Source organism: Aotus nancymaae, unplaced genomic scaffold (assembly GCF_030222135.1).
Source record: "Aotus nancymaae isolate 86718 unplaced genomic scaffold, 86718_ANA_hifiasm-v0.15.2.pri h1tg000036l, whole genome shotgun sequence".
NCBI lineage: Eukaryota > Metazoa > Chordata > Mammalia > Primates > Aotidae > Aotus > Aotus nancymaae.
The window spans coordinates 75,000,164-75,014,315 of NW_026988450.1; positions in this window are offsets into that span (position 1 = coordinate 75,000,164).

Below are 14,152 nucleotides of genomic sequence, written 5' to 3' on the forward strand. Positions count from 1 at the left end.
GAGCCACAGATGTAATTATTACACAATGAGATAAGGGTACCATCATCTGATGCCATTTCACATACCAAAAGTGAATTTTAATTAGAACCCCAGGTGGTAACTAAGAAATCAGGTATAAAGAAATTTTATCTTTACTGCCTATTTGCAGAATAATTATGCATCACAATTATTGTTTGGGTATACATCAGATTTCTTGAAAATGTTCCTTAAAAGGAGAACTGCTCTTGATCTTGGTCTGTACAACACAAATAAATAAACATACTTCTTTATTGAGACCAATGTGCCAAATCTGATACTGCAGGCATACAAGATTTAGGACCATATGAAACTTGTAATCATTTGGTATCAAAAGATTAGATTCATTCTTCCTAGTTCTGTAAAGCATTAATATGACAATGCTTTACATGTCTGTAATGGCAATGAAATAAATATTTTAAAACATCTACTTTTGTCTTTACACATAATTTATAATACTATTTTATGACTCTGTGTGTGTGCATATAAAATACACAGTTCATTCTAGTGTAATATAGCATAATAACAGCAATATATTTGTACATATTGTGTACAGGTTGAAGTGGTACTGAGCAAATGGCAAAGCTTTCTAGTAAGTAATTCCTAAAAGACTCTTTCTAGAATCAAAGTCATGTTTTGTCTCCATCTTGCAGATGGGAAATGGAGTGGGCAAAAGGGTCAACAGGATATAAGGCAATGGCACATGTACACCTATGTAACAAACCTGCACGTTCAGCACATGTATCCCAGAACTTAAGGTAAAACAAACAGACGAACAAACAAAAAACACAGAGACAGAATTGAATTTTATCTGTACATAAGAAAATAGGTAATCATGATGAAGCATTCTGGTTTTTCAGCTTTCACTGATTTATAATCAAATTATTGAAACTATTAAAAAAAAAAAAAAAGAAGGCAAGTAGGAGTGTTTCCCTCCTTTAACATCCGTTGTTTGGCCTAGGCTAGCTGGAATGCTGTGTTAAGGAGGATGCTGGCACCATGCCTTGGCCCAGGGGAAGTGTGTCGTGGAGGTCGTGGGTGATCAGTGTCTGCCATAGCCAATAGGGGTGCTGTGGATGGTGATGAGGTGCATGTAATCAACTTCCTGGTTTTGCCAAATAAAAACCCAAACAAGGTTGGAATCTACATTTCTGTGTTCTAACTTTAGTTACCTGTACCCCCTTTCCCCAGTGACTAAATTGCTGTGTGACTTTGGGCAAGCTCTGTAACTACTCTGAGCCACTGCTTCTCTGTCTTTCAAATAGGAGCAATGATACAACTAAGTTCTCTTTGTGTAGCACCAGAATAATCAATCTGAAATTATTGTACAAACCCTTACATTTAAAAATGGACACAGTAGGCTGGGTGCAGTGGCTCACACCTGCAATCTCAGCACTTTGGGAGGCTGAGGCAGGTGGATCACAAGGTCAGGAGATTGAGACCATCCTGACCAACATGGTGAAACCCTGTCTCTACTATTAGCTGGGCATGGTGGCGGACGCCTGTAATCCCAGCTATTCGGGAGGCTGAGGCAGGAGAATTACTTGAACCTGGGAGGCAGAGGTTGCAGTGAGTCAAGATTGCGTCACTGCACTCCAGCCTAGTGACAGAGAGAGACTCCATCTCAAAAAAAAAAAAAAAAAAGGACACAGTTAATATGTAGTCTGTCTTCTTTTCTTCATTCAATGTAGCATTTAGGTAACCCAAGTCAAGGTACCCAAGAGAAAGGACAGGAAACACAACTGGATGGGCCCTATAGGAAGCAGTTAGATTTAGATGAGGTCCTAAGGATGGGGCCCCCATCCTAGGATTAGTGTCCTTATAAGAAGAGGATGAGACTGGAGCTCTCTCTCCACCTTGTGAAGACACAGTGAGAAGGGGGCCATCTGCAAGCCAGGAAGATGAGCCCCTCCCTCGCCAGAACCCAACCATGCTGGCATCTTCATCTTGGGTTTGTCAGCATTCAGAACTGTGAGAAATGAATGTTGTTTAAGCTACCCCATCTTTGGTATTTTTCTGTAGTAGCCTGAGAAGACTAAGACACCTACTATATGCCTGGCTTTCTTATAAATATTTGAACTGCTACAATGAACACAGAAATTCCTGTTCTTGTGCAATTTATATTCTACTATGGGTAGACAATACACAAATACATAACATGATAAATGCATGAATAGATAAACAAATCCATAGATATATACAATTATAGCAATAAAATAGTAAAAGAACATTTAAGGTATCAGGTAGTAATAAATGCTATGAAGTACAAGTCAGCAGGATTGGAGAGAGAGCAGGCACTGGTAGGGAGGATGCTACTTCAGATAAAATGACTGGAGGGTCTCTGATGGCTTGACGTATGATCACACATCTGGAAGAAGGGAGGGAGTTGGCCGTGTAGCTATCTTGGGGAAGATTGTTCCAGGCACAGGTATACCAAATGCCAAAACTGTGTTCCCTGGGTTCAAGGAACAGGAAGGGAGATAGTATGGCTTTTCCTCTTCTGCAAGTTTTTCCATTAAGGTACATTTTTGAGGTGTAGCCAATGTATCTCAGGGGCCCAGGAAAATCATACACTGGTGTTTATGGACATGGCCTCACGTAGATTAGAATTCTTTTGTTACCACAGTTCATCTTCCATGTTTGCCGTTATATATACATTTTTTAGACCATGGTGGTGTTACTCTTGCCCTGTAAGTCAATAAATATAATTTATTTTTCTTGCAGTGGATAATTTTTACTGGTTCGGAGTCTAATTATTGTAGTGGTAGAAACAAACAGAAACGTTGCTTACAAGGGGCAGTCTGCCAAACAATGGATGTGTCTCTGACTTGTCCAAGGCAGTTTCTCCAGCTGGAACGCGGAAACCGCGTTGTAGTCATCCCTCTGCCTCTTCATTTTCTTTCTTTGTTTTTCTTCTTTTTTTTTTTTTGAGATGGAGTCTCTTTCTGTTGCCAGGCTGGAGTGCAGTGGCGAGATCTTGGCTCACTGCAACCTCTGCCTCTCGGGTTCAAGTGATTCTCTGGCCTCAGCCTCCCAAGTAGCTGGGACTGCAGGCACACACAACCACGCCCAGATCATTTTTGTATTTTTTTGTAGATATGCGGTTTCACCATGTTGGCCAGGATGGTCTCGATCTCTTGACCTCATAATGTGCCCACTTTGGCCTCCCAAAGTGCTGGGGTTTCAGGAGTGAGCCACCGCGCCCAGCCCTGTCTCTTCATGTTCCTCCCTTGCCTGCTCTTCCTGGTAGTGCTTCTAGCTTACCCTCTTCAATACCAAGAGAAGCCACTCTTTGCTGTGTTCCTACTGTGTGCTAGGGAGTGTTCTGCATAGTCTGTGCACATTTGCTCAGTTTCCTCAGTTCTTAAGGGGTGTTAAGAAATACCATATAAGACTGACAAAATTAGGTGAAATAAAGCATGTAAGGCGTTTAGCACAGTGCCTGGTACATGGTGGTTTTTCTGAGTGGTAGCAATTGTTATCACTAGTTACTTTATTTAGTCCTTCTAAAAAAGTATCTATGAAAGGGGCATTCTAATTCTCATCTTATGGGCTCAGGGAGTTTAAGTAACTTCTCCAAGGCCACTCTGTCAGTTTCAGCATTGTTAGGATTTAAATCTCGGTCTATCTATGCTAAAGCCTGTGCTCTTTTTCTTACTGTGTTGCCTCTCTGCCCTCTATTTTCCTTCCATGTATAAAATGGGAATAAGATTTATATACAAGTGCATAGACCTATACATCTATATATGTACATGAATATATGTCACAGGGGTGTTTTGAAGACTAAATGCTTTATATATGTAATTGACATGACAGTATTCAAATACAATTAAGATATTATTTAGAGATCTAAATATCTGGTATTATAAAGATATCTGTGTCGGAAGACACATGAAGTAGAGTTAAAAATAGTGAAGAGTGCTAGTCAGTAAAAAGTCCAGTGGTATGTGATGAGGCGCTAAGAAGCTTGCAGGATATTCAGAGAAGAAAATGATCATGATGGGCTGATGTAGGTGGAAGAGTGAGCCAGGGAATGTGCTAGGAGGAGCAGAGTGCGGGGTATCACAGGTAAAGAGCTGCACACCTGTGCAAAGACCAGAAGGGTGTGTGTGTGTGTGTGTGTGTGTGTGTGATTGCATGGGACAGTGAGGATACAGCACTGTGTACAGGCTTCACAGGCAGAAAGATGGGCATGGAGCTTGAGGGCTTTGAAGATTTGGCACTGGGGTGTGAAATCCTGTTCCTGTGTGCAGGGCTTCAGTCAGGCGTATGAGTAGAAGATGGATGGGTGAATAAGATCACATGCGATAGAACCAAATAGGGTGCCTGAAGCAACATGTGCTGTGCAAATCTTATATATGCCTGTATTAGCCAGGGTGCTCTAGAGAAACGAAACTGATAGAATATATATAGATACAAAGGAGAGGATTTATTGTGGGAATTGGCTCACATGATTTTGGAGGCTGAGAAGTCCTGCAATCTGCTATCTGCAAGCTGGAGACAAGCTGGTGATGCCATTTCCAGTCCAAACACAAAAGTCTGAGAACCAGGGGAGTCAATGGTGCACGTCCCAGCCCAAGTCTGAAACCCTGAGGACTGGGGGTGGAACAGTGGGAGGAGATAGTGTAAATTCTGGTCAGAGTCTGAAGGCCTAAGAAAGAGGAGCACTGATGCCCTAGGGTGGGAGAGATGTGCATTCCTAGCTCAAGGAGAGAAAAGAGTCACTCTCTCTCTTTTTTTTTTTTTCCATTCTATTTGGGCTTCTCAGTGAATTGGCTGATACCCACCCACACTGGTGAGGCCAACCTTATTTACTTAGTCTACATTTGAAGAGTGAAGTGAAACCATTTTCTTTCTCTAACCTGATTTCCTCTTCTCCCCTCCTCTCCTTTTTTCTCTTCTCTTCTCCTGTCTGACTCTGTTTCATTCCTCTTTTTCTTTTTTGTTTCCTGCCCAGCTGACAAGGTAAGTAAGAACAGGGACATCCCTCTGTTTGGAAGGTATACACGGGCCGGGGTGGACTGAGAAGTGTCACCCCAGGTATTTCCAGTTGCTTCTACTCCATTGTTTTCTCCAGTTATCCAAAAAGGAATTCCAGATCACTTTCAAGCCGGAACCAAGATGCGAGTGGCACAGGATGCCAGTGCTCCGTTAGCAATCTGTCACAACCAACATTTCCATGCACAGTGGCCTCATTTCCAATGACAAGCACCTGTATCTTCATGAGAAGACTGTCAGGCTGCTGGAGCCCACTGTGTCCATCCCATGATGGAAGCCTGACATCTGGGATGGGGCTAACAATCAATGACTGCTAGGTGCTTGTATAAGCAGCTGAGCCTCCTCATCCCCCAGATGGAATATTTCTGATGTACCTGTTGCACACAATTTCCCATGTATCCTCGGGGTGCAGCTCCAGCTGTCTACTGTGGTCGCTGACTCAACAGTGCGCTCCTTATTGGCTTCATTCTTCATCTATCCCTTTCCCATTCCCCTGCCAGGTCTCTGCGCTTACAAAATAAACTCACACCATAGGTCCTCTTCTCAAGGCTTGCTTCTGTGGGCATCCCACCTAGAAAAAGGAGTAGGATGTCAATGGCAATCTCTTTAGACCTGCCTCTAACATACACAAAAGTCTTCTCTGTTATTGCAGGATCCAGCTAACTCACTAGGTAGGAAACAAGATAGAAATGTGAAATGAAAAATCTATATGCAGTTATAAAGAAAGTCTCTTTTGTATACCTCTCTTAGAACCAGCAGTGATTTGAGAGGGGCAACTGGCTGATTACTTAGTGCTTTAAATAAGGGGTCAGTAAATGTATTTATAGGGGCCAGATAGTAAATACTGGAAGCTTCACAGGCCAGAAGCTCTGTTGCAACTACTCAGTTCTACTGCTGTAGTGCAGAGGAGGTAATCATAGACAATATCTAAAATGATGAGTGGGGTTATTTTCCAATAAAACTTTACTGACAAAAATAGAGACCCAGATTTGTCCTGCCACTGGTTTAGATGCTGCCTATCTTCATCTATTTAATAAAGTGTTCACCTTGCATTTAATTTCACATGTTTCTTCCTTTGCCTTCGCCTCTCTGTCTTGACCATCCTTCCCACACATTTGTGTTTTCTGCTTGTACTTAAAGGTTCTTCCCAGGGTTTCTTCCTCTGGAAATTCTCCCTGGACCCCCAAGTCTGGCTTAGGGGCTTCTCATCCGTTTTCCACTGGGTACAGTGCTTACCTGTTTCTTGGTACTTATAGCCTAGCTGATGAACTTTATATTTTGACTTTTTTTTTTTTTTTTTTTTTTTTAGTGAGAGGCCTTTCAGTTGTGACAGAAATCTGTCTCAAAGTTGCTCCAATGCAAAAAAAATTTTCTAAGTTTGCATTAATTGGTTTCGTGATTGAATTGCAAATATACACCTGAAGCACTTTTAACTTTTCCAGAATCTGTTAACAGTCTTGCTCTACCACAGCCCCCTTTCCTCATGGGCATAATGACATATGTCCCTGTTTGCCTGGGAGTGTTCTGGTTTACATCTTTTGTCCTCAAGCAATTATAAATAGTGTCCCCTTTGGCTCTCATTAGTGCCCTGGAATTTGCAATAAATTATATGGTCACCTACTTAATGACACGCTAGTCAGATTTTCCAACTTCTTGGTCAATTTCAAGGACGAAGAGTTAGTCCTCTCCATTCAAAACCTCTTATCTCTTATTCTACCCCAGGCCCCCAAACATAGGAGAGTCTGTGGCCACTCTCCATGTGCTCATTCCCCTGTCCTGTCCTTGCTTCTGTGAATTTATGAATGGGAAGGAAAGAGACAGAAAAAACATATTTCCTTTTATGGTTATTCATGGTTGTTTTTCCATGCCTTTTTGGACTTGATTTTATTACTTTGGTTTGTAGTCCTTTCTGTGTCTCACAGGAGTATAAACACTGGTGTCTTGTGGGGACACCTCTGGATTATATATTTGGAAAGATCTCAAGGGGACCCCATCTTATGTAGTCAGCTGCCTTGCAAGAGGCCTGGTTGAGGCTCAGCCTCTTCCCACTTCCCACCTTCATGTGTGGTCAAGCCCACATCCTCTGGCTGCTGGGCTCTCTAGCCTGGCCGGCAGCTCTCTTGGAAGATACTGGTAAGATAGTTTGAGATGGTTTAAGACAACTTCTGCTGTATCAGCTCTGCCTGCCAAATGGAGGTACTGAGGGGTCCCCTTGGCTTTCCTTTCTTGGCTTTTTGGGTCTTTTCCTTTTATTAACAGATCAGTAGCAATGGTCTCTCTGTCAGTTCAGAAGACCAGAAACTCATACAACAGATCATCACCAAATTCTGAGTGGTGGAGTAGTGACGGAGGTGGGAAAAGCATGTTTTGTACAACTCTACCTTACAGGAAGAAAGAGGGCTGAAATTAGTTCGAAATTCTCTTTAATGTTAGGGGTAGAAATATGAAACCATTGTTTTTTCATGATCTCTCTCTTCTTCCAAAAGACACATTTTCTTTTTTGACTTAGTCCCTTCCTGGCGTCTCAAAGCAGGTGGAAAGGTCCATTAAAGAGGGATATGCCACACCCCAGTGCCTCCACGTGGCTGTAGAAGAACTTAGCATTTTTTTGTTCTGGCTTCTCACGTTTGTCTCAACACAATTGCTCCTTACTCTTGGTTCTATCACAATTCATGGAAAATGGGAACATCTCTCATTTTACACTTCATACTATCATGTTACAGATTCAAACGATTTGTAACATGGGTAGATAGTACAATCAGGCCACCGTGGAGCTGGCCTTACGCAAGCGTGTGCTGGCTTCAGGACCCACTGTCTCCCCATCCTTCAGTTCTTCTTCTCCTTTCGCACTGGTCTTACTCTGTTCTAGAAGAAGCTTTTTCCATGTGGTGGAGGAGAGGCACATGACTAATGACTGTCCCAGGTTTATTTTATTGCAGTTCCCAACCAGAGGAGAATAAGCTTCACTCTTATTTAGTGTATATAGACCCCGGGGAAGATTTATGTTTGGTCCTGCTTAGATCATACATCCATGCTTTGGCCAAACACTGTGGCCAGGGCGATGAGGTGCTTGGCCAGCTGGACTGAAGCTGTGTGTTTATTTCTGTGACAGGAGTGGGGAGGAGATGATGTGACTGGAAGCTTTCCACTCCCACCAAAAATCATATGGAGTTTTAAAATGGGGAAATAACCGTGACCTCAGCAACAGGGACAGTGAACTGAAAAGGAACAGAAGCAAGAAAGACAAATCAGTCCAGTTTAAGTCACCTTAGGTCACCCAGTCACTTGCCAAGCCACCAACTGATTATCAATTCAGGAGCAAGCCCCACTGGGATCAGTACAAACCACCCAGCTTAATTTTTTTCAAACCACAGAACTGTGAGCTATATAGCTTTTTATTGTGTTGGAATGATCTGTTACTCTGCAAAGACTAACTAATACAAGTACTAAGGAATAATATTTTATCACTGTTACTTCACAGATGTGCCACCAAATCTGGATGAATATATCATTTTATTTTTGCTCTCACTGAATACACATATACCCACATGCACGCAGGCACACACGTATGTATGAATACATATTGTTACTGACAGATCTACCATTAAGTGTTAAGCTTATGTAGGTTATGGAATAAGGTACCCAGAGGGTTATAAGTTAAAATATGAGGCAAGAGGCATAATGTAATAAAAAGTTGGCACCAAGAAAAAGTGCAGGCTTATTAGAGACTGCACGGGACCTTTGCTCGTTAGTAGAAAAGACAGCATGGTCAGAGTAGTAAGTTCTATTGAAATAATGACATAGTACTGAAGAATGACCATCACATTAATAGTGCAGATATAATGGAGCTTTTTATAGGTCCATGGAGATCTCAGTGATTTTTGAGCCCCAACCAACACCTTGATCTCAGCCTTGTAAGACTCTGAGCAGAGGACCCAGTTAGGCTGTTCCTAGACTCCTCACCTATGGAAACTGTGAAATTAAAAATGTGTACTGTTTAGCAAAGACCTAGAACCAACCCAAATGCCCATCGATGGTAGTCTGGACAGGAAAAATGTGGGACATATACACCATGGAATACTATGCAGCCATAAAAAACGATGATTTCATGTCCTTTGTATAGACATGGATGTACCTGGAAACTCATTCTCAGCAAACTGACACAAGAACAGAAAATCAAACACTGCATGTTCTTACTCATAGGTGGATGTTGAACAATGAGAACACATGGACACAGGGAGGGGAGCATCACATACTAGGGTCTGTTGGTGGGGCTAGGAGAGGGACAGCAGGGGGTAGGGAGTTGGGGAGGGATAACATGGGGAGAAATGCCAGATATAGGTGATGGGGGGATGGAGGCAGCAAACCACATTGACATGTGTGTACCTATGCAGCAATCCTGCATGTTCTTCACATGTACCCCAGAACTTAAAGTGCAATAAAATAAGAAAAAAATGTGTATTGTTATAAGTTGCTTATTTTGTGCTAATTTATTATGCAGCAATTGAAATCTAACACAGAGTAAGAAAAGTTAGCATGGGGTAAGCTGTTAACTATTCCTGGATTAAACTATAAAGTCAATGGGCGCAGGTGCTGTGTCTGTCTATCATGATGATTAACTATTTTTTTTTTTAGGTGGAGTATTGCTCTGTCACCATGCCAGAGTGTAGTGCCTCAATCTCAGCTCACTGCAGCCTCTGCCTCCCGGGTTCAAGCCATTTTCCTGCCTCAGCCTCCCGGGTAGCTGGGATTACAGGCACCCACCACCACACTAGCCTAATTTTTGTATTTTCAGTAGAGATGGGGTTTCACCATGTTGCCCAAGATGGTCTCCATCTCCTGACCTCATGATCTGCCCACCTTGGCCTCCCAAAGTGCTGGGATTACAGGTGTGAGCCACCGTGCCCAACCTATGATGATGAACTTTTTGAGCTCTGAGACTGAATGCAGGCCCTGTCACTTACTAGCTGCATGTCTTTGGAGGATGTATCTCAGTTTCCTAATCTGTAAAACGAGAATTATAACATTATGGGAATTGAGGAAGAGTAAATGTAATAGTCCATATACAATGCTTAGCATAATCATTGTTACAATGCTAAGCATTGTGTATGGACTATTACATTAACTCTTCCTCAATTCCCATATTATGTATGCACTCAGTGAGCATTAGCTATCATATTCAGCTGAAATCACTATTGAATTTGTAGCAGGTGACACAGTGCCCATTTTTACAGGCTTATATATAGAAAGCAAGGAATGGATGGTGGAGTGAGTAATTTGAGTGACTGAAGAAACGGGTAAATGGTGAATGGCTACCCAAAAAACTCAATTCGTATTTTTTTTTTTTTTTTAGAGAGATGGTCTTGCTCTGTCACTCAGGCTGGAGTGCAGTGATGCGATGATGGCTCACTGCAGCCTCAACCTCCCGGCCTCCAGTGATCCTCCCACCTCAGCCTCCCGAGTAGCTGGGACTACAGGAACATACCTCATGTGACTAATTTTAAAAGTTTTTATAGAGTTGAGGTCTCACTGTGTTGTCTAGGCTGATCTCTAATTCCAGGTCTCAAAAAATCCTCCCATCTGGGCCTCCCAAAGTGCTGGGATTACAAGCATGGGCTACTGTGCTGAGCCTCAATTCATATTCCTTTAAAAAGTCACAGCTTTTATAATTTAAGCCTGTCAGTGCCTGTGGGATAAATCGCCAAAGGAGAGCAGGGCTTGCACAACATGCTTCTTGCTCTCCAGCAGTCATGATAACAGAAAACTCGTGCTCAGATGCATCAGCTGGTGACTCTGACAGGAACCACATCTAGAAATTTCCAGACCAGGGAGACACTTAGGATTTATTCTTCCTCACTCTTGTCTTCTGTGTTTGCACTCGCGTTATTCTCTTGCTGAGCTGCTCTCTGGCTAACTGGAAACTCACACTTTCCTTCTCTCCTGTGCTGCCACAGACACCCTTGCCCTTGGCTGCATGAAAAGGATATGCTTGCTGAGCAGCAGGTATAAATTAACTACATGAAGTATAATTATTTCATCCTGGCTGTGATAGGAAGAGGGAGGAACAGAAGGAAGGTTTGCTGTGCTGAGTTTAGACTCTGAGAACGTGATCCAGATAAGAACCAGTGAAGTGATGCCTGTTTAATAAATATTAAGAACTGGTAGGCCCTGGAGTCGGGATTTCAGGACGTACAGAACAGTTCTGGAGCTTTGCAAAGTTTTCTTTTAATAAAGCACAAACTTCCCTCACTTAGAGGCTCTGGATGCATCTGTGGAATGGAGGAAACGTACAAAGCCTGGGGTCAGAAGGCCTGTGGTAGAATCCTAGCTCCAAGTCCTATCTTCCAGGTATAGCTGGGCAAATCACTGCTCCTCATTATACACTGATATAATGACATGTGGCAAACAGGGTTCCATGAGAAAATAAAGGTAAACATCTAAAGACTTCAAAAGTTGTCTCTCAGTGGATCTTTCCCTGTCTTTGAGACTCAGCTTCCTCAATGATCAAATTTTGGGGCTGTTCTGAATGAAACTGTGCTCCAAGCAGGTGGCCACTTCCGGACACAGCAGGGAGAACTCAGGGCTGTTGAGGGACCAGACTCTCCTCCTCCCAACATTTACAATGGAAGAAGCTGAGTCAGATTCGAATCAATTCTGCATAATAGTCTTCCTGGTGAAATGTATTTTTCAGATTTTGATCTAAAGAAATTAACCACTCCACTGGTTGATGGCTTCATTCCCACCGATTATTAGCATATTCTACTACAGTTCCCAGGATTCTTGTGATTTAATCAGGGAAGTAAACGAGAAGTTGGGTAGAAGACCAAGGCAGCCACACGGTAGCATCAAGGCCGTGGAAGCTGAAACCAGATTTGAGTTTGAGGTTCGACCTTGCTACTGACCAGCCACATTGCTCTTACTGGTTTCTTAACCTTTTGCTTTCAGTTTCTCCAGTGTCTAACATAATCCCAGCTTCCCATGAGTGCTCTGGGGGTCCTGAGGTGGATGTTGATAAAAATGCCCAGCACAGTGCCTTGCATCTGGCTCGCACAGAAACAGGCGGGATTTGCTGGGATACCACACCTCTTGCTGGCTGTGTTATTAAATACCAATTCCTGCTGGTCTGGATAGTACAATCTGGTATTTAAAAGTATTCAGAGAGATGCTTGAATGCGGGACAAATGCATATATCCCTGCTGTTGCTATACTGACTTACGCAATACATTAAACAGTGGTGCCTGTTGAAAAAGAGGAACAGGTAACCTCCTCTGGGCATCAGAGAGAGGGACCTAATGGCTTATTTTTTTTCCTGCTATGCAGCTGGTTTTTGCATTTGGCATTTAGCCTCAGCTCTCTACATGATATTTATCACTGCAATTGAGTTGGGGGCAGAAACATTTAGAATGGCTCTGGCTAAGAAGTCGCCTGAGCTTTGTCTTTTTTATGTTGCAGGAACTGAGCACCAATGTTGTGTCTTCCTGCTAATCTTGGGTAGGGTGAGATTTACCATTTAGTTGGTAGGAAGAAGGCAAGTCTCTGTGATGCTAACATGAATATCGCCAAAATAAAATTTGAAGTCCTCACAATGTCTTTCCCTACTCGTTGTCCGCTGAACACAAGAGTGAAAGAACTCTTCATGATAGTGTGCACCAACTGATCTTTACTGAAGGCCTTCTATGTGTTGGACACTCACTGTGTCTTCTTAATCCTCTTGCCATGTGACAGGAAACTGCATTATTCCTGCTTTAGGTGAGTTAGAGGCATGCCAAATGGTCTAAGATTTTTGTTTATGGCTTAAGGGATTCGGTGAAGACTTTGGATGTGCTGACAAAGCTGAATTTTGTAAGGTAATGAAGAGTTGCTATGTTGAGGAGAGTGAAGTACCTTCAAGTGAAGTAGTTGCCCATACTCTGTAGCCTTAGAGAGCCATAAGGATAAAAGGTATCACCAAATAATGTAGTGTTTCAGGGAGAAAACAACATGTTCTATTAAAAGTCCTCAAGATTCGGGAATTGCTGGTGTCTTGTTCTAGCTCTAGACACAATCTGTTCATTTGTTTTCAATCCCATCGCCTTCATCTGCCCATAAAGAGAACACACCTGGCTCTCCTTCCTGTCAAGGTACTATGTGCTGTGTGCAACTGCTTACATGACATGAAATGAAAGTGTTATGAAAAGCAGAAAGTGGCTGGGTGCAATGGCTCATGTCTGCAATCCCAACACTTTGGGAGATGGGGGCAGGAGGATTGCTTGAGCCCAGGAGTTCGAGACCAGCCTGGGCAACATAGGGAGACTCCCACCTCTACAAAAAAATATTTAAAAATTAGTCAGGCATAGTGTCTTGTGCAGGTAGTTCTAGCCACTTGGGAAACTGAAGTGTGCAGATCACTTGTGCCTGGGAGGTTGAGGGTGCAGTGAGCTGTGATCAGTGAGTGAGCAGTGAGCCACAGAATGAGACCTTGTTGCAAAGAAAAAAAAAAAAGAGGACGCATTCACCAGATGCAGCTAATTAGCTAATTTCTGGCTGTTCACTGGCATTATAAACTTGGATCCATGATTTCACCATTCACAGATCCGTAAACCAGGAGCCTCTTTGGTCTACAGGGTTCTACAATCTTTATGGCTTAGACAGTTGGGTGGAAGTTATTTGCAGAAGCTATTCAAATATATGCCATGTGCATTATAAACCTGGATGCATGATTTCACTATTCACAGACCTGTGAAACAAGAGCCTCTTTGGTCTACAGAGTTCTACAGTCTTTATGGCTTAGACAGTTGGATGGAAGCTATTTGCAGAATAGTTCTGTCCATTTGGTTCACAAGTTTTTGGTTATAGCCTGCCAAATGTCCCAGGATTGCACTAAGTATGTCTATGGTTGAGGAGGTATGTGGGAAGACAGAAAAAATAGGGCAGCATTTAAAAGAAAAAGGCAGTTGCTTCCCTGACACCACTGGCTCCTGGTTTCCCTCCTACTTTCCTCACCATTCTTTCTCAGTCTCTCGTGCATCTCTTCCTGCCCACACTTAAGATGTTGCAGCTCTAGGAAGACTTCATTCTTAGAGCTTTTCTGTTCTTACTCTAAACTATGGTAATTCTTATTTTGCAAGAGTAAATCTCCATGGAGTACAAGAGAACGTTC